The 26,256-nt window shown below is 44.2% G+C and overlaps 1 non-coding gene across 1 annotated transcript; it reads left to right on the forward strand.

Annotated features, from left to right (window-relative positions):
• The first annotated feature begins 8,997 nt into the window (after window positions 1-8,997).
• TRNAW-CCA (transfer RNA tryptophan (anticodon CCA)) lies at window positions 8,998-9,069 on the forward strand. The gene has a single exon. It is a non-coding gene; the product is annotated as a tRNA-Trp (tRNA).
• The last annotated feature ends 17,187 nt before the right edge of the window (window positions 9,070-26,256 follow it).

The raw sequence follows: 26,256 nt of genomic DNA on the forward strand, positions 1-26,256 counted from the left end.
ATTGTACAGTGCACTGATGCCTGTGTTTTATTTCTCCCTGTCTGCAGCGTCAACTGATGAAGAGGGCGGAGAAGGTGCTGTGGAGCACAGCGGCGGGGATCCCACCGCCAGCCGGAGACGCAAGGCCCGGCTCCCCTCCCATGTTGTCATCTCGTCGGGAAGTGAGGAGTCCGGTGCCGCGTCCCAGGCCGCAGCTGCCGGGGGGTGGTCCAAGAGGCGGAGGTTGGAGTTGGACTCCTCAGCAGCAGAAGGGGCAGCTGGGACCCCACAGGGCCCAACAGGGGAAGATGGCACAGAGTCATCCAGGTTGGTGGGGGGTTTGGTGGAGGAGGAGGCCGTGCAAGCAACAGAGACGGGGTCTGGAGGTGGGGATCCCACTGGTGCTAGTGGTGCAGTGCAGGACCAGGGACAGGAGGCAGCACAGGCCACCGCGGAGGTGCCTGAGTGCAATCCTGTCCCTGATCCTGTCCCTGCATCATCTTGCACCAGCAGGGATGCCTACATCCAGACCCATTTTCAGGCAGGGGATGAGCAAATGACAACTGGCCTTCCTCTGCCTGCGGACGTGGCTATCCGGGTCCGGGTTGAGCCTGTCCTGACTGGTGTGGCGTTGCGTCAACGGGCCATGCGAGGTGACCTGCAGTCTTTTCATGAGGAGACTGCACGTCATCTCGAATGGCTCGTTGACCACGTCAGCCTGCTGGGACAGGTCACCCAGGCCGGATTCCTCCGTTTGATGGGGCTTGCTACGACCCCCTCCTCAACTGAACCCCCTACGCGCCAGTCGTCCTCCGTGCCATCTTCCCACCCATCAGTCACCTGGGTGCCCTGTGGAGCTGCCTCTGACGGTGCGGCCAGGCTGGTGGAGAAGGCATCCCTGCCACAGTTGGGAGTCGGACGTCCAGCAGGGGTGGCCACATCACCGACTGCACCCCAGCCAGCGGAGGATGTGCAGGCAGCAGAAGGCAGTGCACGGGCAGAGGCACAGCAGCAGCAGCAACGTGGTGAGAGCCATGAAGGCTCGGGCCTTCAACATCGGAGGGGCAGGCATCGGCCGGAGGGCAGGAGGACCCAGGACAGAGAGTGTCTTCCGTGTGGCAGTGGTTGGGCCACCCCATAGGGGCCCTGAGGCGGGCTGAGTGCCTCGAGGCAATCCGCAGGGGGTTGGAGGTGGACACGTCGACGGCCCTGCGGACCCTCGGGCCATGGAAGAGGACCGCCTCCGGGACATTGAGCAGGAGTTCGATGATGCCCTGGCCCGGGACATCCAAAGGTGAGCCGTCAGACTAGCCTGCTGCCCTTGTACATAGTTATGTAGGTAGTGTTAGGTTTCCTTTGTTTTTTGATTTATTTTGGACCTTTTGGACATTGGCCACATTTTTGTATATAGTTTATTTTATTAGTTAGTGTTGTTAGATAGGTTTCATTTCTTTTGTTGGGATAATGGACCCTGGCTTGTTCGTCTGTACATAGTTCACTGTTGGATTTTATTTTTCTTTCACAATTTACCCATGGAGCAATGGCTTTCAATTATTATTTCCCATTGGATTTTCTTTTGTGGACAGTGACTTTGGATACCATTACTTTGGATTATGATTTTTGGTTTTTCTTTTTTTCACGGACATGCTTCTTTTCATTTTTGTACATTCCCATTTCTGTTTCTTTATTTTTGAATCTATTTATGTTTCCTTTAATACATATTTTTTTATCGAACTTCAATGTGTAGTATCATCTCATTGGTTTCATGCATATCATGATATGGGTTTTGAGATTCACTGACACCCATTGGGTGTATGTGAGGGACATGTGTTTGTTTCGAAACTTGCAATTGGGGTTCTGTCATGTAATTGCCAATTATGAGTGGGTGGATGCAATACTCGGGTGGGTGTTTTGCATTTGGAGGCTGACCATAGGGACCAGGGATCTAGATTGTGATGACATGTTGGCTGGGGAACATGAGTTGGGGCCTGCTGGCAGGTGCCCCACAGTGCTGGGGGGTGGAGGTGGTGGGAGACATGGGTGGGGACCTGGTGGAGGGTGCCCCTGCACTGCTGCGGGGTGGGGGTGGTGGGAGACATGGGTGGGGGCCTGGTGGAGGGTGCCCCTGCACTGCTGGGGGGTGCGGGTGGTGGGAGACATGGGTGGGCGCCTGGTGGAGGGTGCCCCTGCACTGCTGGGGGGTGGGGGTGGTGGTAACATGGGTGGGGGCCTGGTGGAGGGTGCCCCTGCACTGCTGGGGGGTGGGGGTGGTGGGAGACATGGGTGGGGGCCTGGTGGAGGGTGCCCCTGCACTGCTGGGGGGTGGAGGTGGTGGGAGACATGGGTGGGGGCCTGGTGGAGGGTGCCCCTGCACTGCTGGGGGGTGGGGTGGTGGCGAACATGAGTTGGACATGGGTGGGGGCCTGGTGGAGGGTGACCCTGCACTGCTGGGGGGTGGGGGTGGTGGGAGACATGGGTGGGGGCCTGGTGGAGGGTGCCCCTGCACTGCTGGGGGGTGGGGGTGGTGGGAGACATGGGTGGGGGCCTGGTGGAGGGTGCCCCTGGTGGCTGGGGGTGCAGGGGGACATGCGTTGGTGGGCAGTAGTGCAAGTTGACATGTGGGTTGGCTGGGGAGCATGGCCATGGTGGATGGGGTGCCTGCAGGACATGTGCAGGGTAGGCCCCTGTGGTGTGAGCCACCTGCAGGGGCCGTGGTGGGTGTAGAGGGAACACCTGGGAGGACCCACATGTGCAATTCACGTGTGGTGCTCCCGCGCACCCCTGTAATACACGTACCCTGATGGAATCGCGTGTGGAACTTCAAGCGCACCCCTGTGATACACGTACCCTGCTGAATTCGCGTGTGGAACTTCCCGCGCACCCCTGGAATACATGTACCCTGCTGACTTTGCGTGTGTGACTTCCCACGCACCCCTGGAATACACATACACTGCTGATATCACGTGTGAAACTTCCCGCGCACCCCGAAATACACGTAGCCAGGACATTCACATGTGGAACTTCCCGCGCACCCCTGATATGCACGTACCCTGCTGATATCGCGTGTGAAATTTCCCGCGCACCCCGAAATACACGTAGCCAGGACATTCGCGTGTGGAACTTCCCGCGGACCCCTGATATACACGTACCCTGCTGAATTCACGTGTGAAAATTCCCACGCACCCCTGATGTACACGTACCCTGATGGAATCGCGTGTGGAACTTCAAGCGCACCCCTGTAATACACGTCCCCTGCTGAAATCGCGTGTGGAACTTCCCGCGCACCCCTGGAATACACGTACCCTGCTGATATCGCGTGTGAAACTTCCCGCGCACCCCGAAATACACGTAGCCAGGACATTCGCGTGTTGAACTTCCCGCGCACCCCTGAAATGCACGTACCCAGCTGAAATGACGTGAGGTACTTCCCGCCCACCCCAGTGATACACGTAGCCGTGCTGGTACAGGGTTAGCGCAGCCCTTTGCGCTGGATTGGGGATTTTGATGGCTTTTCCCTGCGTGAGAGGCGTTCTTGGGGGCGTAACTGGCACTGCTGCAGAGTCGCTGCGCCACTGTGCGCCACGGCTGGTTTTGGTAGCTGGTATCCATGAATACGCTGTGCGCGGAAATGGGTTTTGGCGCACGCGGCTGGCGCAGGGATTCGCACGCGCACACTGTGCGCCAGCCGCGTGCGCCACTTGTGCGCTGAATTCTATGAATTACCCCCTGAATGTTTCCTCTCTATGTTATGTAATGCAGTAAGGGGTTAATATTGACTCATCGCTACATTATTGAAAGAAAAGCTGTACAGTTACTGCATGATACATAATCAATGCCCATCCTCAGGATGAGGATGTAAATGTTAAATAGGATTGTTTTAAATAAAGCATGTGGAATTTCCTAAATACAGCCTGTGATATTACAATAAATCACATCTGTTACCACCATACAGGCAGAAGTCCTCTAATCAGGAGGGGGCATTACAACTACTACCCGTAGTAATGACAATTACTCGTAGTCAAGCTAAACAATAATGGTATGGGCACAAAGAAGGCAACACTTTACCTGCATAATGATGATAATGATAATAATAATAATACAAATAATGATAATAATAATAAATATATAATGCATCATTTATATAGCCATGTCACTATATTGCTGTACAGAGAACGTGTTAGAAGACAATTATTATTACCCAACGAAAATTGGGATGCAATTAATGATCTTGTAAAGATGAAAGGGTGAGTTGGCCTTGGCAGTATTCAAATCTATGACCTGTACATCACTCAGATCTCATTAGCGAGCAGTTAACTCAATGAGCTATCTTGCAAGCTATTTATCCAACAAAGGGACATCAGCTACTCCACACATACAAGAAAACCTGTTGATGTTGTAGTTATAAAACTGCATAGCACAAATATGATATGTAATGTGCTATTGGTTAAGTTAAACGTAATACATACTTGAATCACAAAACCTTCCCACAAAATAAACAATCAATTGTAATAATAGTTGAATCATACTTGAGTACAATATTCCTCAGAATGTACTTTTTTATTTATTCAGGAAGTGTCATTTGGTAATGCATGTTTAGCATAGTATGACAATTGTTAAGATATGATAGTGTTCAAGATGATAGGTACTTATTAACTGTAGCAAGTGGTGTCTGGGGATCTTGGGAATGTTGTATATCTAGAGCTCCAGTATTAATGAGGAGAAAAGTGAAGCAATGACCTGGAGATGGAGGACTACATTGCAGTGCAGCCTTGTGATGTTGGGCAAACACTAAAAGACACCGCTCTTTCTCTCAATAAGTAGTAAAGGAGATCAAATTAGTACTGGGCAACGGAAACAGTGTATCTTTGTGATCATTGGCAAGTGTGATCTCTTGTTTTCTATGTCAAAGAAAGAAAAGGAGTTGGCACTGGTAGAAGGACGGTTTCATTACAGTACAGTCTTATAAAGCAGTATATTCTGTGGTGCTCTTTTCCATTGAGAGGAAAGGAAAGGAATAAACACATAATGGTGAATGCCATTGAAGCAGAGCAGTCTTGTGATACTTTGTCATCACTATATTCTCAGCATCTGTGTTACAGTCATTGTGAAGAAATCATTCCACACAGCAGTCAGTAGTGGTGTTTGAGAGATGTGTGACAGTGCAACCGTGTGACCTAAGCAAAGAGTAGATCCAGAGCTATTGCACTGCAACAAAGTGTAAGAATTGAAGCAATCAACACTGGAAGGTGAATGTATTATTGCAGAGCAGCATTGTGATCTTGGGAAAACAGTATATTCTGAAATGTCATTCTTTCTAGAAAATGACAAATAAAGATTTTGAACTTGCAGATGGCTATTTGCCATCAGTAAACTAGGCTTCAGGGTCAGGTCAATGGAATTCATTTCTTTTACCCATAATGTAGGACTCAAGTAATCTGTTGTAACATGAATTGGTTAATGTATTCATTATGTTTCTATGAAACATTTTACGATTGTACCTGAAATGTTAAATTGTAATAAGATATAAAACCAACGTTGAAGTTACAAAAGAAAAATAACGTTAATAAGTATACATCCAAATGCCTATTTTTCCTAAGTTATTATAACATATTTTATTGTTTCAATTACATTGTACAAAGTTGCCAAAGATGTGATGGGAACAGTGCGGGTGACCTTTGCTAAAGCAGCTTCTGATATTTCTCATCTGTGTATTTCATTCATCAAGTTGTCTTGATGTCAAACAAATCGGGCGAAAGTATTTAACAGTTCAAAGTTAGAGTGAACTAGAGTTAACATTTTTCTTGTCTCAACACTGTCTATTCACTCAAGTCTATTTACTCAATTCTTTGTAATACATCCTATTTGAAAATATAACATATTTGTTAAGAAGCGAGCAGCAGAGTTTGTCATGTGCCAGGAACAGAAGAAGGATTTACTGCCCAGATACCAATGTATCTGTTTGTTGGCTTGCAAGTCTAATAAATGACACCCGGTTTGTCTATTCTTTTGCAAAGACTCTTAGTTTTTTTTTCTTTAAATCAATGTTATCCCCAGGGCCATTTTAATGTTTGGGGGCCAGGGGCACAGACAACCTTGCCCCCCCCGAAACCCATTTTGCCCCCCGAAACCCATGTCCTACTCCCACCCCCTCCAAACCAATGTCTCCCCCGCGACACGACACCCATGCCCCCTCCATATCTCGAGTCTAATTCAACAAATACTCCTCTAAGCTTTAAATGGATTATCTAGTTGTTAATAAAATATAAACATTATACATCTGTGATCTTTTTCCCCAAGAGGATGCTATATTAAGGACATTTCACTTTGTTTTTGTTTCGAATAATATATTTTGTAAGAGAATAAAGGAAAAGGATTTTTAGCAAGCATATATTAAACAAAATGAAAACCTAACAGTTCAACATGAACTTTTTTTGCCTGTATGAATGTGTCCACAGTACAAGCACTTGGAAAAACATGAAATAAATAAGGCAGTACAGAAATTACGACAAAAGCATGTAACAAAACATGAAAATTCACTTGGCATTTCAGTTCATGCCTGCACGGCAAACAAATTCAAGTAATCTTAGAAAGAATGAGATGACAGTGAGGATATGCTTTCTACACCACCAACATTAAACTATGTGTTTGCTTCTAGATTTGCGTATTGCAAAATCCTTAATTATGTCTGAAAATTCTATCTCTTAAACCATTTCAGATTCAATGCTTAACAGAGCCAAAGAATTCAGCATGGCTTGAAGCATACGATTTCGTAGCTCACTTTTTTTTATCAACTTCAATTTTGAAAATGAACGCTCCCCACTGCAATTTGTCACCATCATAGAGAGGAATATTCTTAATGCAATTTCTAGATTTGGGAATGCAGTGCCAAGCGTATCTACACCTCAGCTGCGCCTACCAGCGGTGCGCATAGTGCTGCGGCATGCATTCCGACTGCACTGCAGCATATAGGGGGAGAAAGCTCAGGGGCCACAACAACTTGCCTGTGAGGCTGTGACCCCAGTGAAAGGGTAAATATGCAATGCTGGACAATCCAGTGGATTGCACCGTGGAGTGGGGCAAGGAGCTGCAGCCAGAATTTGCCTCCGATGTTGACGCCTATCTTCAGCATGTGCTTGAATGCCATTTAAACGAAGAAGGCGGACATTTGTGTGCCCACAAAAAAAAGCCAGCCACATGCACTTCAGAATACAGAGGATTGCCTCAGACCTGTGAAGCCAAAAGTGGCAATTGTGCCTCATAAGAAACAGGGTGTGCCTGTTAATGGCCAGGGGTGGTGCACAATGAGCCTGGGACGCTGCAGAACAGGGCCAGCTACAATACTGGTCTCTATTGTGTGAAAGATTTATAATATATCATCAAGGAACAACATGAGCTTAAAGAGCAAAAGACAATGATATGCGCCATAGCATTCCATCAATTGTATCCCAGCATCTTCAGCTGGCACTCCCTGTGCTCTTGGCATTGCCACCCCTTACACACTTCTCATCATCCCAGTGCTGCCTATACTATCCTTGACACCCACTGGCATGCCTGTTGCTCCTTTCATGTTCCCCTTCATGTCCCCCTCCATGCCAGCTATCCCCTTGATTGACAGGTCCACCAGTGGCAGTTCCCACGCACCTTCACAACCCTGTGTACTGGATATCTACACACCAGTAAACCCCACACCTCTTTTCAACCTCTTGTCCTGGTTAATCTCTGCGGCAGCACAGATCCATTGCACCCACCTCATATTGCACTAATACCCATTTGCCAGTGTGAGATATTACCCCCAGAGAATGAGCAGTACATTGTTAGCAGTTTCAATTGTAACATCCCGGGTGAGATGATCAGTGATGCGTTCAAGCACCTGAACAGTTTTACATTTGGTATAACATTGATGGGCTGGAAACCAAGGCAATATGAGGACCACAATACTCTGCATTGTGCATGTGCGATTTACTGGTGATCACACGCCAAACTCATTCTTGCTGATGCACCACCAAAATGAATGGTAACTTCTGCGGCCCCACTGTCCTCCTTCTTCCCCCACCGCATTTAGTAAAATAAGTATCTCTTACATCCTCATCAAGCCATCACCTAATGACGCTACCCTACAAACCACAAGACTACCCACCGTATTTAGAAACGCCCACTGATGAATACAGATTAATTTATTCATTCATTCCTTTATATTTCTTAATATACTTATTTAATTATGCTTTCCTGTTGAATTAATATCTGCAAACAAAGATGCCAAAAACAAGCTGCTCTTTACAGGGGGGGACAAACCTGCAGAACATAAAAGTCACATCAATGAACATTGCTAATCTTCAGGGGGTGAGTTGCTAGTTTATGCTGACATAATCATACCAACAGAAATGAGGGCATGGTTTGCATTCGGCGGCACACAATATTTTTCAGAGTTCAGACTAGAACTCCCATAATCCTACACATTAACTGGGTAGTGATTTGGGAGATTTTGTCTAACCAATTAGAAAACAAACAGCTTTTCTGATACTTCAGAGACTCCCATGAAAAGACTCCTCACCACCCTCCGTAACCTATGGCATTGTCAGGGACAGAATAAAGGATTCATTTTGGAAGAATATTGGCTGCTCTGTGTTCATTTATCAATTAGAAAGGCGATTGGAAATGTGCACACAATTCGAAATGAATGGAAGAACAAATGCATCTTTTTCAAAGCAACTGAAAGGTGTGAGCCCCTGTTTCCGGGCATGTACACGAGTGTGGGATGGGTAAAGACAAATTGACTATAACATGGGTTATTTTCCTAGATAAGCCTCATGTGAGAAACCTTCTGTGGAGCAGATGCGTTTGACAACTGCCTGCATTTGCTGCAACCCCTGATGCTTTACTCTGCCTTTCCCTTGTTCAAAAGGCAGGTTTTGCATGTATGAAATCAGAGGTACGTTTTCAGTGTCGGTGCATGAAGTGGCTCCTGCCTCACTGCCACAGCTGACCACAGATGAGATCCTCAAGAAGTCCCATACACAGGACCTTGTGGCGCAACGGTAGCACGTCTGACTCCAGATCAGAAGGTTGCATGTTCAAATCATGTCGGGGTCAAGTGTGTCTCCATTTTTTGAGCGATTAAAAGTAACATTATTTTAAATCCTGTGGTCGTTTTGCCAAATACTGCGCAGAGAAGATGCAGAGTTAATCCTTAACTGTTTAATAAAACCTATGTGTTCACCCAGAGAAGGACCCCCCAGTGTACGGCGGTTGATGCTTTTTGTTGTGCACTTGGGGCAATCCTGCTGCACACAGTGGCGGCGGAAAGGAGGGAGTGCACAGCGCCGCTAACAGCCACGTTACATGTTGAGGGAACTTGCTGTGATGTCAGGGCACATTGTGGCCCGCACAGAAAACAGCCCCACCCCACTCATGCCAACAGGGCATGTTCACTCGTATACCTTTAGGGCGAGCGCTGGGTGTACAGAAATGCACTGTGCAAATAAGACGCTTTTAGCTGTTAAATGTGTTTGGGAAGGAAGCACAGGAACCTGCTGCTATCAATACTCGGGACTGCGCCCGCCACCTTTGTGGGGCATCTCTGTTCTCGGCATCTGAGGTGGCTGTATAATGGGGTGAAGAGCCAGCATCAAACAAAATGGAAGATGAAGAAAACAAATATGTTCCTGGGTGGGCTTGAACCACCAACATTGCACCACAGAGACGCTGATAACATGATCTTCTATAAGGACATGTCACAGTCTAATGGCAGAGTCCTGGTCAACACTGCACCATTGCCAACCTACCTGAGACAGAGAGAGCTGAGCAGCAGACAATCAGTCTTCTTCTCACCATCCTTCGTCACTGTCACGAGCCTCCACAGCACGCGTTGCTGCCTGCTGGCTTGGCTTTGGAAGATGAGGGAGGCTGGCAAGCTGCGCAGAAGTGCACTGCGCACTCCAGCCCAGCCTGCACTGGCACGTGCCGTATTCCCTGGGGGTGGGGGAGGAGGGGAATGCACAAGCAAGAGTTGTTGTCAACAACTCTTGCTCGTGGTCCTGCGTCGTCCTCCTCCCCCTCCCTCGCTGTTGTTGTACAGTGAATCAATCATGCCATGGCATGGATGGCAATCGAAACCACAGCGTCAGCCTGCGCCTGCTGCGTGCAAACTTCAGACAGAGTCTGAAGTTTGCAAGTATCAGTGCACAGACGGACACAGGACAAAGGGCATTGTATCCCCTCCACTTAAGATTGTGGGAGGGACGGCCATGGGGGGCCCCCACCAGGGCCCCCAGGATGGGGGGCCCGGGGCACGTGCCCCATTTGCCCCCCCCCCCATAGAGACGTCCCTTGTTATCCCAGTGTGTTCATTCAGGCTATTGGCAGACCAGAACTGGGGAAATATTTCCATACTTCTAGAGTAGACAGGTACTGCTGACACTCAAGTAGTATTACATTGTCCAGCATTGCTATGAATTATGGTGCAAGGAATGAATTGTATACAAGAAAGCATAAAGCATGTCAACTATTCTGTCAGTGAACATTACAACACACATTGGATTTAACTGCTAAAATTGAAACAACCTAATCATGGACCTTCCCAAGTGCTGTTCTCAAAGACGTTATGTTCTAACTAAGGGGTTTTCACATCAATACTAGTCTCAAAACATCTTTGCTTTCACTTTGTAAGAGCAAAGAATTGTTAATACGTTGAGTATCATTAAAAGGTATATGCATGCCCTAAAACATGTGGACTCTGGATACAGGGTGAATATATGGTAATTGTTAGGGACAGTTAAAGGTAGCAAAAGCGGTTTTGCTGTCCAATCCCATTAATAAGACACAATGGCCCTCATTACGATACTGGCGCTAAACCATGGCGCTATTAGCACCATGGTTGGTGCCGGTATCGTAACGAGTCCGCCAATGTTCAATGGGAAATTACCACCCCTTTCCAAGGTTGGCGGGGCGGTAATTCCCCATTGAACATTGGCCCTTCCCCATTCCCATTTTTGCCCCATAGGGCTCAATGGGACTGGGGAAGGCGCTAAGTACGGTACCGCAAATTGCGGTACCGTACTTAGCACCAAGGTCCCTTTGCAGGTCCCTACTTTAACGGCTGGTCTAGACCAGCCGTTCAGGTCGGGTACCTCAAAGGGACCTCGTAGTAAGGCGCTAAGTGTTTAACGGCGCCACAGCCTTTTACAGTGCCGTTAAACACTTAGCGCCAGGGTCCTAATGAGGGCCAATGGTGTGAGACATAGCGATGAACTTTCAGCACAGTGATGTTTATGTTTGTAAATAAAGCTATTGATGTTTTTACCATGTCTGAATTTCCTACAGATGATATGATAGGTAAAATCAAAAGGTTCAAAGGTTCTAAAGCCCCAGCAAATGTAGTCCTTAACGGTGATCCAGAGATCTGAGCTAGAATATTAGAAATGTTGTTTAGGAACATTTGGAGTGAGGGTAATATACTATTATCGTGGAGGAGAACAATATTAGTCCCTATTTATAAAAAAGGTTTGCCAACTCTGCCTCTGAATCACAAATTATTATCTATGTTAAATATTACAGGCAAGGTTTTTGCTTCATTTCTGTTGAAGGATTTGCAAATACTGTCCCAGTCTGTGCAGCTATTGGATACATTTCAGGCGGGTTTCAGGGGTGGTTCAGTGACCTTCCACAATTTGAGATTGGTTGATCTATTGATTGAGAAGGTGTGACAAATGAACTTCCAGGGTACCAGTGATCCAGGGATGAATACCGGTTTCCAAGCCATCAATCAGCCCAACACCTCTAGTACCCCAGAGGGGATCTGAACAGATTTAAAACACAAGTAAATTATAAATCTCCTTGTCGAATTTTTGTAACGTGCATGGAACAGCTTATCTTTGAAAGGTCGTGGATCGTTGTTTAGTTGCAACACAGCGAAAATACAATTGTTATCCAATGGTAAAAGGGACTGTCCAGCCAAGGTTGTGTGCAAATATCTACTTTATTAATGGACAGATCTAGCAACACTACGAAATACAACCCTTCCTCTAAGGAACTGCAGAGGGCAGTTTCAAAAAAGGAAAAGGAATGTATTCTGGATACTGACAGGAGGGTAGTCAGTATGGTAAATAATCACAACCGTTCAAAGTTACTTGGCTTCAGCACAAAGGGAGCAATGTGTCTTAAAGAGTATGTAGGGGGGGCTTCCATGAAGGATCAGGGGGGAAGAAACACAATGTACCTTATACTGTAGGTGTTCTTGGTGCTCAACAGGGTCGAGTCAGCTTCAGTGCACTTTGCTGGCTTCTGCGACAGAGTTCAAGTAGGGAGACAGCAGTGGGCATCAGGCGGCAAGATGGATCAGCGAGCGAAACTGAACAAACACCTGCAGGCTGGCCTACAGGGCAGATCGGGGTAATGAATCATTGTCGCAGTGTTGGTACATGGTTCTAAAGCACTGGTAAAGATGTTTTGGATGTCTGTAAGTGACTGCGGCTTTACAACAGTCAGCGTTGCAGTCAATTGCAGCTCAAGGAACTCGACTGGCTCAAAAAATGTCCTTTAGGCAGATGTTGGTAGATGCTCGTCAAGGCACTTCTCCCAGATTCTTCAATGGGCTTGTGTTGTCCTTTAAGGCAGATGGTCAAAGGCTGAGGAGTGTGTTGCAGACAGCTGCCTTGTCCTTGATTGTAGGTTCAGAGCCCTTCTGGCTCTCCCTATCCAGAAAGCTTGCTATGTGCTGGCTGGGTACTGGTTCTGGAGTGGCTAGAGGGTCTTCTGTGGTCTTTATCCCCCACTGTTCCCTGGGAGATGTTTAGGTGAGCGGTCTCACTTCACTCTTTGGAGGTCCTGGCCTTCCTTCATTGGTGGAAGATGTAAGGCAGACTATACTTTCAGCCAGGGTCCAATGAGGAGTTCTTCTTGCTACTCCTTGCACATTCTTCAAATGATCTGCCAAAAGAGGGGCACAGCCCTCTTTTAAAGACAAATGGGCAACATTGATTGATGTAGGCTAACCCTACCAATGAACCAATGCTGGGGTCCCCACCAACAATCTCCTGTATGCACATAACCAGAGTGCTTTGCAACAGAAAAGGTAAGGGGGTGAGAACATGTGATACTAAGTCCCACCCATCTTCCTGTCTGTTGTGGATCAAAGGGTCTGTCTGGTTAAGGGATCTCTCTGTGGTTCATGGTTAAAGTGGCAGGTCTCCCTTGAAGCTGCAGTGAGACCAGACTCTCTGTCTCCTGCAAACCACATTCTCATACCTTATAAATGGGGTCCCTCTGCAGGGTCACTAGTAAACACATAGTCCCAGACATGACAGTTCACTGCCATCAATACTGAGGATGGGAGCTGGCTTCAGGTTGACACAGTTGCATATGAAAGGTAGCTGGGGTTTCCTGTCTCCTTTGTGAACCTCTGCAGCCAGCCCCATATTGGCCTGTTTGAATTACCCTCTAATTGGTATGCAAACTGATGCCATCAGCTGGAGGGCCCAACAAAATGCAGGGCAGATCAATGGAGTCATTGTTAGTTAATCAGGCTGGCCATGGCAGTAGGAAGGTTTGGTCCGCCCGCTTCTGGAGATGCATTTTGTACTCCTGGTGTCATATCCCAACTATATATGACAGGGCGGACTGTGCCTGTAGGCTGTTTCCACCCAGAGTACACAGGTCTATGTGTTTGTTGAGCTGTGAGCATATGGAAATGTGTGTGGATTAGCCCTGCATATTTTCCTGAGGTTTGTCTACCATCGTTCAATTTAATTAAACATTTAGAAAAAAGCCCAGATGAGTGTACAACCAATTTGCGGATGGTCGAATTCCTCACAGAAAGCTAAGAGAAAGAACTCCCCGGTACTGTATATTCTTTCTGTGGATTTTTGAGCAGTATTCGACTTGGTAGACAGAGATAGATCTTGTGAAAAGCTTGAGTCATATGACTGCTCGGGGAGTATATTACATCTCTCTGTATGACATGTCTCTTCTGAAGCCAATTAAATAATCTAAGAGCCAAAAGATGCAATGCCCATATACAGGAACAAAAATATATTGCAATAGACGGCCATGCAGGGAATTATCCATCAGACATTGAAAGCTAATTGAGTGAGAAGATACTTATATTATAGTTAGAGAAATGAAATGTAACATTTTAGTTTCAAATTTCTACAACAGTGATTGATTGGCAAACATTGCTCTATACATGATTGTATAAATTTCATGATTTCATTGGGATATTCTAAACATGTGGCTGATGTGGTGCTAGTTAATTAGCTTATTGTGCAGTGATATAATCTCGCTTCTCAGGCACTTCCATTGAATAAAAGCATTAGACACATGTATCAGTCAAAATTCCCTTTCCATTGGCTATTCCAAGGTGAGTGGAAGCGGAATGAACAATCATACCAAACAGTTGGTTACATCTGACACAATCAAATATAACAGTGGATTTCCTTCGTTATGGAACCTAAGCACTTGGCACCAACATACTGTTTCACCATAATGAACTGTATTTATCACATTATTTTGTAACTTCGCTCAGTGGAAAGGTTACTCACATGCATGGGTTCATTTGTCCTGTGTGTTACCTTGTGTTTTGAGAATTTGCTGCTCACAGGCATTGTTCTTCGTAGTGGAGCTGATATACATATGCAGAAATATTTGTACATTGTCATGAAAGTGGCAGCATTCAATATTATCTGCAGGTGATGTGATTCCGTTTGACTAGTTTCAGGGTTTCAAGTAATTCTAGTGTGGGGCAGAGGCACTCATGTGAGTTACAATTTCTTGAAGGATCTCTATTACTTTTGTGTTTGCTCGATGTGAAAATATGAACAGCTGTATTAGTTGTGATTTCGATTTTAAACTGTGTGGTGGATATTGAATCTAGGAAAAAGAGGTCTTTATAATTGTAATCTATCCTGTAAGGGGCAGTGTGGAGCTATGTCTGCCCTAGCTTGGGATGATATTGCTTCGCATTGGGCCAATCACTATGGTTAGTTCATAACCTTTATCAAGTTGCACTTTGGTTGCTTTGCCTAAGAATGTAGTTTTATTATAATTTGCTGGGGCATGGCTTGTGCAAACTTGAAAAGCCTGCATCATCTTGTCTAATCAATGTACAATGTTTTGTCTTCCATCTTCTGCAGCTTTGTATCTTTTATAATGTTTCATTTGTATGACTCACCATCATGAGCTAAACTCTTGGCAAAACTTTCTGCAATAGCCTGTGGCTGTGTAAAATGTTGTGAAATTTGGAATGTGCCACAAGTGTTTTCTAAGCCTATGTGTATTGCATTCAGATAATCTACTGCAATGGTGATTACTTATTCATTAATATAAGCACTCTGCCTATATGTTTTCTCAATTGACACAAACTGAAGCTGGGTCAAGATAAGTAGTATAATATGTGTGTGTGTGTGTGTGTGTGTGTGTGTGTGTGTGTGTGTGTGTGTGTGTGTGTGTGTGTGTGTGTGTGTGTGTGTGCGCGCGCGCGCGCACGTGTGTGTGTGTGTTTGTGTGTGTGTGTGTGTGTGTGTGTGTGTGTGTGTTTTTCTATGAGGGCCTGCCTGATGTTCTAGACTGAGATGTGGTGGAGAGTTATTCCTAATAGAGAGGGGCTGAGTAAATCTGGAATTCTCATGTAATGTGTTTAGCTAATGGAAACGGGTGGCAATCCTCTTTTATCACTCTGAACACCTCTTCTATATTTCTTAAACTGATGCAAACTACTGCTAGTTTCAGTTAAAAATACATGGGTGTTCACCTATAAAAGGAACATTATAGCCTAACTAAAAGGCTTCTGCCAGGCTTTTCTGGGCCTGAATGCAATGTTTTTCACTAACTGGGCTGCTTTGTGTTTGGCTGTGTGAGTTATTTCTCATAGTGACTTATATTTGTGTGCGGGCTTGGAATGCTGAATAAAGGTGTACATATTTTCATACTCTCTAACATTTCCCCTTTTTATCCCTTGAGGGATGAATGTTTTTCTAAATTCTCCTTCACAGCATTCATCTTCATCTTCTGGCATTTCATGAATGCTTCTGGGTATAAATATGTTCCTTACATCTCTTAGATCCCCATCATACATGATATAATCCCAAGGAGTACATTGCAAACAGCTATGGGGCCATCTTATAGTGGTATCTATGTAACACTCGAGATAGTGAGTTGAGTCATTGTGTTGGGACAAAAGGGCATTTTCATGGTAGCTGTGTATGTTTGTTGGGTACCTGCTCCTATGTCTTCCTACCTATGATGACTCATCTTTTTGACAGCGTTCATCTTTCCACTGAGGAGTTGCGTTTCCTGTCATTACTGCAAAGAAAATCTTTTTGTTTGGTTGGAAAACACAAGGTGTAGTAATTGGGATATGCACCAGAATGATATCATGAAGATGAGGATGGGAAATAAAGTACAGAAAATGTGGATCAGCCAGCAGGGCATCTATGAAGTAAACATTGCTAGTCAGTCAGCATCTTCACCAATTTCTCCTTCTTCTTCCATGTCCATTGTCAATTCGGCCATCTGCTTGATAGCTATGGGGTTTTGATGTGCTATGAGCCTGAGCGCAACAAGTTCTTTGCATACAGCGCTGAGTCCAGGGTCAGTTGAATTTGTGAGTTCCAGCTGAGCCACTGAAGCCATTTGAAATTGATGGCTACCTGGATTCCAGGGTCGGACATGTGATGATTAATAAAAGCCCCCAAATAAACAAAACTGAAGGGCCACAGGAAGCATGGCCTGCCAGCTTTCATCAAAGAAAATAAGAAAAACCTTCACAGAAATTGGGCCTATTAAGGCATACTGTAGGGGTTTCTGCATGTAACACAAGGATGTGCTAAGTTAAAAGACTTACCTAACATTACAAAAGGAAAAGCAGCCTTTTTCATTCACAGAGACAGATGCAATCCAAAGGCCCCTTTCACATGAAAAGCAGGATTTTCAAACACAGACATCAAAATGAATTTGCATGGGCATTTGTAGTTTAAAACAAGACAAGAGAAAAATGTTCCCCTGCCAACATAAAGATGTCAGAGAAAATACATGGTGTGTTTACAAACTGAATTAAAGTGTGGCTGCTAAGGGGTGTTGAAAAAAGACTTACCCCAGACTTGCTTTCTCCGAAAGCTCATTCTGTGCAGAGCCAATGGCTCTAGCCACTGCATGATTGGAATGTCGGTAGGGGGATCTCTGTATAGCAAATTCATCCCCCATTTACAATCTGCAGCCCTCACTTCAAACAACAAAGAGACTAATAAAAACACTGGCCAAGAGAGGCATATGGTGCTGGGGAGAGAAAGGCTCCAATTTGCAGAAACTAAAGATTGTCTATTAATTTAAAAATACTATTATCATGTAGGTATTTTTCTCAGCAACCATAAGACATACTTCCTTGATTGATGTGTTATTTTGTAGGTAATTACCAGGCAATTTTGTTAAAATTAAATTCATCCTCCTGTGACTTGGGGAATTGTAGTGGATTGCAAAAAGGTGTTCCTGGCTGCTATGAACATGTCCTGGATTTAAGAGTTGGTGAACTGGTGGGGAGTAAAATGAGGTATGTGGAAAATAAATTGCATGTTCCTAATGATTATACTTTCTGTACAAATTGCAGAAAATTGGAAAACAAAAACAGCCATGCAACATGGTGCAACATGGTGCAGGCCTGGCTGTTGTGTTATGAAATTCCTCATGATTAGCTGAAATTGAAAATATATATATATTTACTACCAACTACCATAAAGTGGGATTGCAAATGAGAATTGCCATATGTCTGCTCCAGACTCCTAAACCAATCCATAAAGGGAGGCTGGACTTGGGAAGAGAGAGAAGGGCAACTGGCCAATCCTTGTTGCGAGAACTCTTGCAAGGAACTACCCAATGTTGTAAACTTGATGGTGTTATCTCTAGTATATAAAGTGAATGCATTATGAGGAAGGGAGAGCTGCTGAAAATTAACATCTGACAGCCACAAGGAAACACCAAAGGGGATTGCTGAGATTGCATCTGGTTGGAGCTGTCTATTTAAGGGAAGGCCTAAAAGCTGATTGTGTACTATGGTTCAGAGCTGGGGACCATCCATGAGAGTGGAGTGACCAAACCCCGCCCTGTCCTCCCAAAGGGTCCTGAAATGTGGCTGGCTTTCCTGAACTCTAAACAGAGGATTTCATTGTGAGTAGAATGAGCCAATTGGAACCAATGGTGGGGAATCGGCTTGCCTTAAACCCTTTGCTTTTATAGTGGGTGGCAGGCAAAACTGGATAGATCCTTAGCCTGTTAAACTAAAAATATTAATTTAATTTGTTCCCCTAGGCAGAACACCACGGGGTGAACTTTGTGGCATGGGATCTGAAATCCTTAGACTATTTCACAAAAAATATGAATTTAATTAATTCCCCTGGGCAGAGCACCACTGGGTGAATTTTGTGGAGGTGGTCTGAAATCCAAAATTATAAAATCATCCCAATATTTTCCGTCCAGCTTCTCCAATACAGCCCTTTAAGTGGAGAGGAGTCTGAAATACAAAATTCCCCAAATCATCCGCATTTTTTAAAGTCCAACTTCCCCAACACAGGCCTTTAATTTGATGAGGGGGTCTTAAATCCAAAATTCTTAAATCATCCCAATTCTTTCTGCCCAACTTCCCCAACACAAGCCTTTAAGTGGAGGGGTGTCTGAAATCCAAAATTCGCAAATCATCCCAATCTTTACTGTCCAACATCCCGAACACAGACCTTTCAGTGAGGGGGTCTGAAAACAAACTGCTAAATCACCCTGTGTTTATTTTAAACCAAAAGTGTGGGTGAAGTCATAATTGCCATATGCATTTGTACCACTCTCTAATCCCAACTGCTAGCCTTTTAAGTGCATGAGTAAATTGAAATTGCACAGCATTGCATATGTAGATTGAATTTGGTCATTGACCAGTGCTGATTATTTCTTGAGGTGAACTCTGTAGAAAGTAAAGAATTGTAATTCGTGGAACAAGAAGTTTAATTGTGACCCACAAAGAATGTGGCATGTGTCGTTTTAGTGTAATCTAAAAGAAAATCCATTCAAATAAATACAAATATGTTTCCTGTACACCTGCCTTGTTCTTGGCTCATTGATAGCTCAGGGGAGGGATCCAAGGGGTATCAGATGAATTGCAAATAGGGCTAAATATAGAACTGACATTAAACTATTTATTGTGTGACACCTGACTTGGAGAGGGAAGGAAATCCCCATGTTGAGGGTGGCTTCTCAATAAACCATTACAGGGCATTGTGGCAAAGAGCACCTCGGTTTTGGTGATCAAATGAACTTGAGGTGGCATCTTCTCCAGTGCCTCATCAGCTTCCTTTGGATAATATACACTCTTTTCCCTTGCATACACCCTATGTGAGTCCAGGTGTCCTACATGAATAGGGGGCTGTTCAGGGGACTGGGATTCCATCGCAGGCAGTCCTATGTTCCTTGTGGGGATGACCATCATGGATGCATGCAGAGGACAGCTTTAGTAGGCTTTTGACTCATACTGCAGGTAACGTCCATTACAGTGGTGGTGCCTTCACTGAACATGGGCATCTGATATGTCTTGTTGCAGGCTGTGTTGACGCCCACAGGCACACTGCTCTTGCCTCCCAAACAGAATGAAGATTGAGTGAGTGACTGTACTTTATCAGGCTATTCATATTAATGCATACTTGTCAAATTGCTCCCATGCAGTGCCCCTATATTGTCTGTTCACTTAATCTTCTGTAATTCCCATCAGCCCCTCAGTGGTGAATACTGCCTGCCCTTTAATCCACTTGTTATTCCAAAATGTTGCTCCTTCTATCACCATCAGTTGTTTTCCTGGACAATGTGTGCCTTCTTGCTTTTCCAGCTTTTCACATTCTTGGTCTCATCATTACTCCATTCTAATATATGCTGTGTGTTCCTGAAATGTGCAATTTACTAAATGTGCTAAGCACTGCACCTCTAAAGTCGATGCTTCATGTTTTAAAAACAGTCCTGGGGAGATAACTGCATCTAGGATTAACCCACAAATATAGTATGATTTATTTACTTAACTCCTATTAAACATGTACATCTATTTTGTACCTTGTGTTTACATCATCTAAGTGATGTTTATTCAACATTCCACTTGCTTCTGCGTTACTTCTATTTTATGTCTTTCTTGTGTATTATTTTACTTAGTAACTTTGTGCCCTAATCTCAATAGCTCTGCGAAAAAGATACAAAGAAGAAGAGAGAGAAAAATGGACAGCCTATCCCTATTAACACATTTTTATATTTGTACACCTTTTTCTTTTTCTTGAGCTTTCCCCATGTCAGCAGTAGCACTTGCTCTGTTGTGTCCAAGGAGTCTAACTTTCATCCTGGATTTCACTCTAATGTCACATGATATACTCAACTTTCGTTGCTTATTCCGATGTTGGAGATAGTTGTTAATTCAAGTTGAGGTGCTGTGCTTGTCTTTCCTTGTCACCGCATTGAAGCTGAATAGGTGCATTTGTTGCGCCTTGCTGATTTGTTGAGGCCCTTCTTTCAGTGGTTCTGTTTATCTGTGAAGACATTAACTTTGCACGGATTGACAAGCTATTGACATACACATAAAATCTATTTCCTATTCCTATACTGCTTTTTCCCCAAAGAGTTTTGGTAGGTGATACGATGCACCCTCTCTTTCCCATACACATTGTCCCTCTGCTTGGGCTCTTTCCTCAAATTCAATCATATATTCCTTTGATAATTCATTATATGCTTCTGGTAACCCTCTATGTTGGGCTGTGGTAACAGGTATTTTAATTACTTCCTAAATGGGCATATAAGCTGTCTGTTTTGCAGCTGCATACGCAGCTGCATTTCTGTACGACACTAAGTCTGTTCATTTGGAAAGCGCAGAGCACTTTATGATTGTTACATTGACACAGCCTTTTAGTGCTTCAATTAATCTTGTTAATAAAAATGTTATGCTGAACTGGGGATGCATCTGCTTGTCTATTATCCCTTCTCTTCCATTTTGATTAACGTGAATGTACTGTAGATGTTATTCATGCAGAATCAGTATTACATGGCCTGCGGTAGCAGCCATGTAGTTATGGTTACGTTGCTCATCTCATAGGAAGAGCACTTTTTGGGTGGCTTATAACTTCGCTCCCCTGGACGAATCCTCACCAAACCTTGCAAGAAATATATATAGTATATGCCCCACTGGAAATTATTTTTCATAGTTTGGTGAGGTTTGGTCCAGGGGGGGCAAAGTTATAGGGGGGTCCCAAAATTTATTTTTTCCCATAGACATAATGGGAAAAAACTTTGCTCACGCCCAAACCCTGGATGGATTTCCACCAAATTTGCAGCAGGAGCGGCGGCTTAGTCCCGAAAGCATGCTTTTGTTAATTTGGTGTAAATCCGTCCAGTAGTTTTTTTTAAATTACCAAAACGTAAGGCAAAAAAAATAGTGATATCTATGTCCGCTCCGCGGACACATTTCCCTGTTCGCTCCGCGGACAGGACACTGATTGGTTAATCAGCTTGCATCATGTCCGCGGACACGCAATGTGTTCGCTGATTGGCTGAAGTGAGGAGTGAGGTGCATCACATTGTTTCGATGCGCCTGCCATCTTGCATCCGCGGACAGCGCTGCGGTGAACAGAGGCAAAATGCAATTTTGGGGGCGTGTGTTGGTGTGTAGGAGTGCTTGGGGAGGGTTGGGGAGTAAGAGATGGGTCAAATACTGTATTTGTTTAGGTGTCAGGTGCCCCTGATGTGTTTGCCATGTCCGCGGTCATCGTGGCTGTCCGCAGACATAAGAAATGCACTACTAGCTATTTTACTTTAGTATGATGTTGATTTTGGGTTGTTAGTAGACCATTGCTTGTAATTAATATCCCCTATAGGCAGCTCACATACCACAGTCAAAATGTTTGGTAGCATAGGTGTGTTATGCTGCAGTGGTTGTGACCAGGGACTAGAGCATTGGGTGCATGGCCGAAGGTCGTAGGCCTTGCTCCACGTCAAGGTTTAAAGATAATTTTAATATTTTCTCAAAACCAGCTGTGTTGGAGATAGAGTTTTCTAAGGTATTTAGTCTTGTTGTGGCTTGTTGACACATGGATGTGTCATAACCTGTACATCCAGTTTATCTGTGGAGCAAATTTCAATGATAGGTTACATTTGTTTTTTCAACATTGGTCCATTTAATTTTGAAAAGCTTGCAAGAGTTGGCATCAAGGACATACAATTGACATTTTTGTGTGCTAATTGTTCCATGACATCAGTAGCCATAGAGTGCATGGATGTGCCTGGTTTAATATTGATTGTGCTTCTTGAAATAGTACACCAATTCTAATACTTTTCAAAATGTTGGCTTATGTGAGGTCTGCAGACAGGCACATGTTTTCTGTTAATTTTCTGTATTGAAAGGGTTGCCAAAGGTTGACATTTCCTTTGCTGCCAAGAGTTTTACAGCACAGTTTGTGCCCTACAATTTTAAAAATAGGTTCACCTTTCACTGGTGTCAATTGAAGATCTCCGAAAACAGTAATGTGTATTCCTCCAAAGAGCTCTTCGTAGTCTGTTTTGAGTACCTCGTGTAATCTGAGGTGAATCAAAGCCAACATGAGGTTGGAGACCAAGCTCACCTCATCTATTAGTAGCATTTTCATTTGTTTCAAAACTCTGCGTAGTTCCATTGCAACTTCTGTAGAAAGTTTGTAATAGTCTAATTTGTTCTGGTGTTCTAATGGAAGGAGTAGTAATCAGTGTAAAGTGACACTGCCTATGTTGTAGACAGCTAAACCTGTGGGGGCAGTCACAACAGCTGACAATTTGCTGTTTTGTCAATTTTTGGAGGAACTTACTGATGATTTTGATCAAGAATGTTTTTCCTGAACCAGCTTGACCACTCACGTATAGCAGTATAGGTGTGTAGTCTTGGCAGGTAAAGTTTTTATTTTCATGTTGCACACCATGTTTAATTTGTTTTGTTACTTTTTGGAAAATGCTATGCTGTTCATTGTTCAGTTGTGATTTCAGTACAGCAAAGTCTTCTGTAGCTTGTTCATACTGACACATAGTGTTTTCAACTTCTTTCATGGCTAATTCTGCCTCATTTGCTATTAGTGGCTGTCCAAGTGGTTCTTAGCTTCCTGTTACAGAAGGTTGACTACTGTCAGGAGTGTCCACTTCTAGTTGGGCCTGGAGTTCTTCTTCATGTTGCTTTTCATTGTGCAACATTGTTTGGTACTGTGTAAAGTTTACGTCTGTTATAGTGCTTTCATTTGCTTTGAAAGCGTCTTCATAAGAGTCATATGTATCCAGTAACTCTTCTTATTTTCTCCATGGTTTAAAGAGTTGTAGCAGGTACATGCAATACATACAGCAACAGGTCAAGTAAACAACTTCTTGTCCTGACCAAATTTAGGAGCATCTTTAATCCATAATAGCATGCGGATGTGTGGTGCTCCTCTGGCTTGGTATTCTTTTCTCCAAAAGAATTGTTGAACTTCTCCGAGAGGAGGAACAGTCTTATTACAAATGAAGTGTAATATAGCAATGAAGTGATGATGGAAATATCTTGATACATTTACAGGATCTAGAGAGCAGAGTTCTCCTGGTGTTTTTATATCTATGTTTGTTTTGTTGTTGTTCGCTATGCGTAGGAAATTGTGTAAATCTCCCCATGCATATTCTGCACAACTTAATGTAACAAACCAAGTGGGTGGGCCAAGGTTTCTTATCATACAGCGTACATCTCCATGACATCGTAACTATTATTCTTTTGTTCTGGGTGGGGTAACAAAACCTTGTTAGTTGCTGGCGCTGGCAGGGAGTTGGTGCTCCAGTACTTGTCAGTAGATATTCACACTTCAGTCTTGAGTTTAGATTGTGCATTGGTATTTATAACTTCAGATGCAACATAACATATGAGGCAAAACTTGCCCGGATGGTGAAACAAATAAAAACAGCCGATGCGCGTTTCAACCCAAGTCTTTCTCAAGGCTGCGTGAGGGGTTGGTGAGTGGTAGGTGAGGTGAGAGAGTGAACAATGCGGTGGCATATGGTGTATTGAGAATAGTGGTGGAGAGAGTTATTAACAACCAACACGGTTGGTCACAGTAAGGCAAAGACAAGCCAGGAATTGCACAGCATGATATGCAAATATGGATACATGGTGGAAATAAGTGGTGGGTGGTTGTGGTTGGTGCAGGGTGGTAATCATGATAATGCACAGATTAGATCATTATTGATACATATATAGGCAGAGTAATTGAACATTTCAAAGGTCATATAGACATACAGTACTGAAGAGAGAAGAGCAAGGGAAGAGAAAAAATGGAGAGCGGGAGAATTAGATGAGGCTTGATCACCTAGCAATTAGTGCAAAGAAAAACACAGAAGGGGACCGTAGGGGCCTGTGCTTACCAGGGGGTTGTCGTGAGGCTCAAATTGGAGCGTGTGGCACAGTTACCCTGGGTAGGGTGCTGGCTCGTGGCTTAGTAGCTCATCTAGAAGAGAGATAAAAAGTGGAATTGGAACAAAAATTGCTAGGCTGTTCACTGCTGGGGTTGTGAAAACAAGGAAATAATATGAGGCAGGGTAACCAAAAAGGAAACACACCAAACACAGGTTACAAAGGAACATACAAAGCACTTTATTTTATACTGAATCCAGTTACAAAAGAACAGAACAAAATTCAGATAGCTATCGACCCTCAGTACAACACCGCGAACTCCGGCGTGGTTCGGTGTGCTCAGTGAGTGCAAATATTCATTGAAACAGTCAGGCATTTATACATTTCAAGCCTGCTGTTCAGCCCTCCTTTGGGTTAACCATTCCATAAATAAGTTACTGCTCTAGGGTCCCTTGCCAGGTCGAATCTAGTTCATCTTAGGTTTATACATTAACAAGAAGAAATGGTAATAATGTATGCTCTAGGCCTAACTTTACAATGCGGGACTTAATTTATACAATATAGTTAAGCAGGTGTTCTCATTCAATTATAGATCAGTTTCGGTGATACAGGTAATCCATTGCACACAGGTCAGCAGAAGGACAAGGTCTCAGCTCATGACCCTAACAAGTGGCCTGCAGGCAAGTTATACATTAGCTGTACAGAGGTCATGACAATCGAGTTCTGTTCTGAATAACATAGGCTACCATTTTAGCTAAACCTAAAATGGCGGCCTGACCCAAAATGACAGTTTACATGGTTTCTAAGGTCAGGACCTTGCAATGCGAATTTATTCACATGTAGTTTATAAGCAGCTTGTTAGCAGCTTGGCGTATGCCAATATACATATATTCATAGCAATAGGAGGCACGATATAATTTCTAGTTTGACAAGGTGGCAAGAGGCGCAAGTGTGGGGGGCTCTACTGGGCCAAGGGTGGGCGTCCTGGTGGGTGTGGAGTGCTAGTAAGGAATAATGGCCCGTGTGGGCTGGTTGTTGGTTGAGTCAAAATGGTGGGGAGTGAGACTGGGTTGCAGGGTTGCAAGGGGCCGCACATGTGGTGAATCCAACGGGAGGGGGATGGAAAATGGTCCCCAGGTGATCAGGCAGGAACGCCCCTATGGAGAGTGAGAGGGAGGGTGCGGTTGTTGAGTCACACGCGACAGGGATCCTGGAGTGCCCCGTTAGGGTGTCACTGTGGAGAGAGAGAGAGCGTAATCAGGGGAGAAGGAGTGCAGGCTGCCATGTCGGCGGTAACAGGGCCTGTGGCAGGATAGCGAGCAGGGATAATTCGTAACACACTATTAAACTTCTAAGACGGCTATTCATACGCTTGACATTACCTATTGCACAATGACTAGCGTTTTTATAATGTGATACAGTTCTCATTATCACTAACTTCACAGTTATTGGCTAAGTGTATTTAATACACATACACACATGATATCCTTAATTTTTCCACATTAACTAAGACATAAATCTAATATTTTGTTTTTGTATTTTCTTCTTTTTTTCTCTGTTCTTGTCTTTTTACCCCGTTGAAATCCATCCCCGCTCCCCACCCCTTTTATCTGTCCAACATTTCCACATGCAAAAAATGTGACTTTGATCGAACTGTTTAATTTGTTATCCCACCACCAAATGCATGCACAACAGTATAAGTTTGTGGCTAATATGTGACAGAGTAAGCCCTGGTTTGAAAAAGGCAATGATGTACTTGCCAAAACACGTCTCACCTATGGGCAAAAACATGATTAATTTCTATGATTTTGTATTTTGATTATTAAACAAGCACTTATCTTAAGTATCATTTCCTGAGTGTGGAGCAGAATCAATCTCTGGAGGGGCTTTGCCAA

Source organism: Ambystoma mexicanum, chromosome 10 (genome assembly GCF_040938575.1).
Source record: "Ambystoma mexicanum isolate Mex_15411 chromosome 10, UKY_AmexF1_1, whole genome shotgun sequence".
NCBI classification, from domain to species: Eukaryota; Metazoa; Chordata; class Amphibia; order Caudata; family Ambystomatidae; genus Ambystoma; species Ambystoma mexicanum.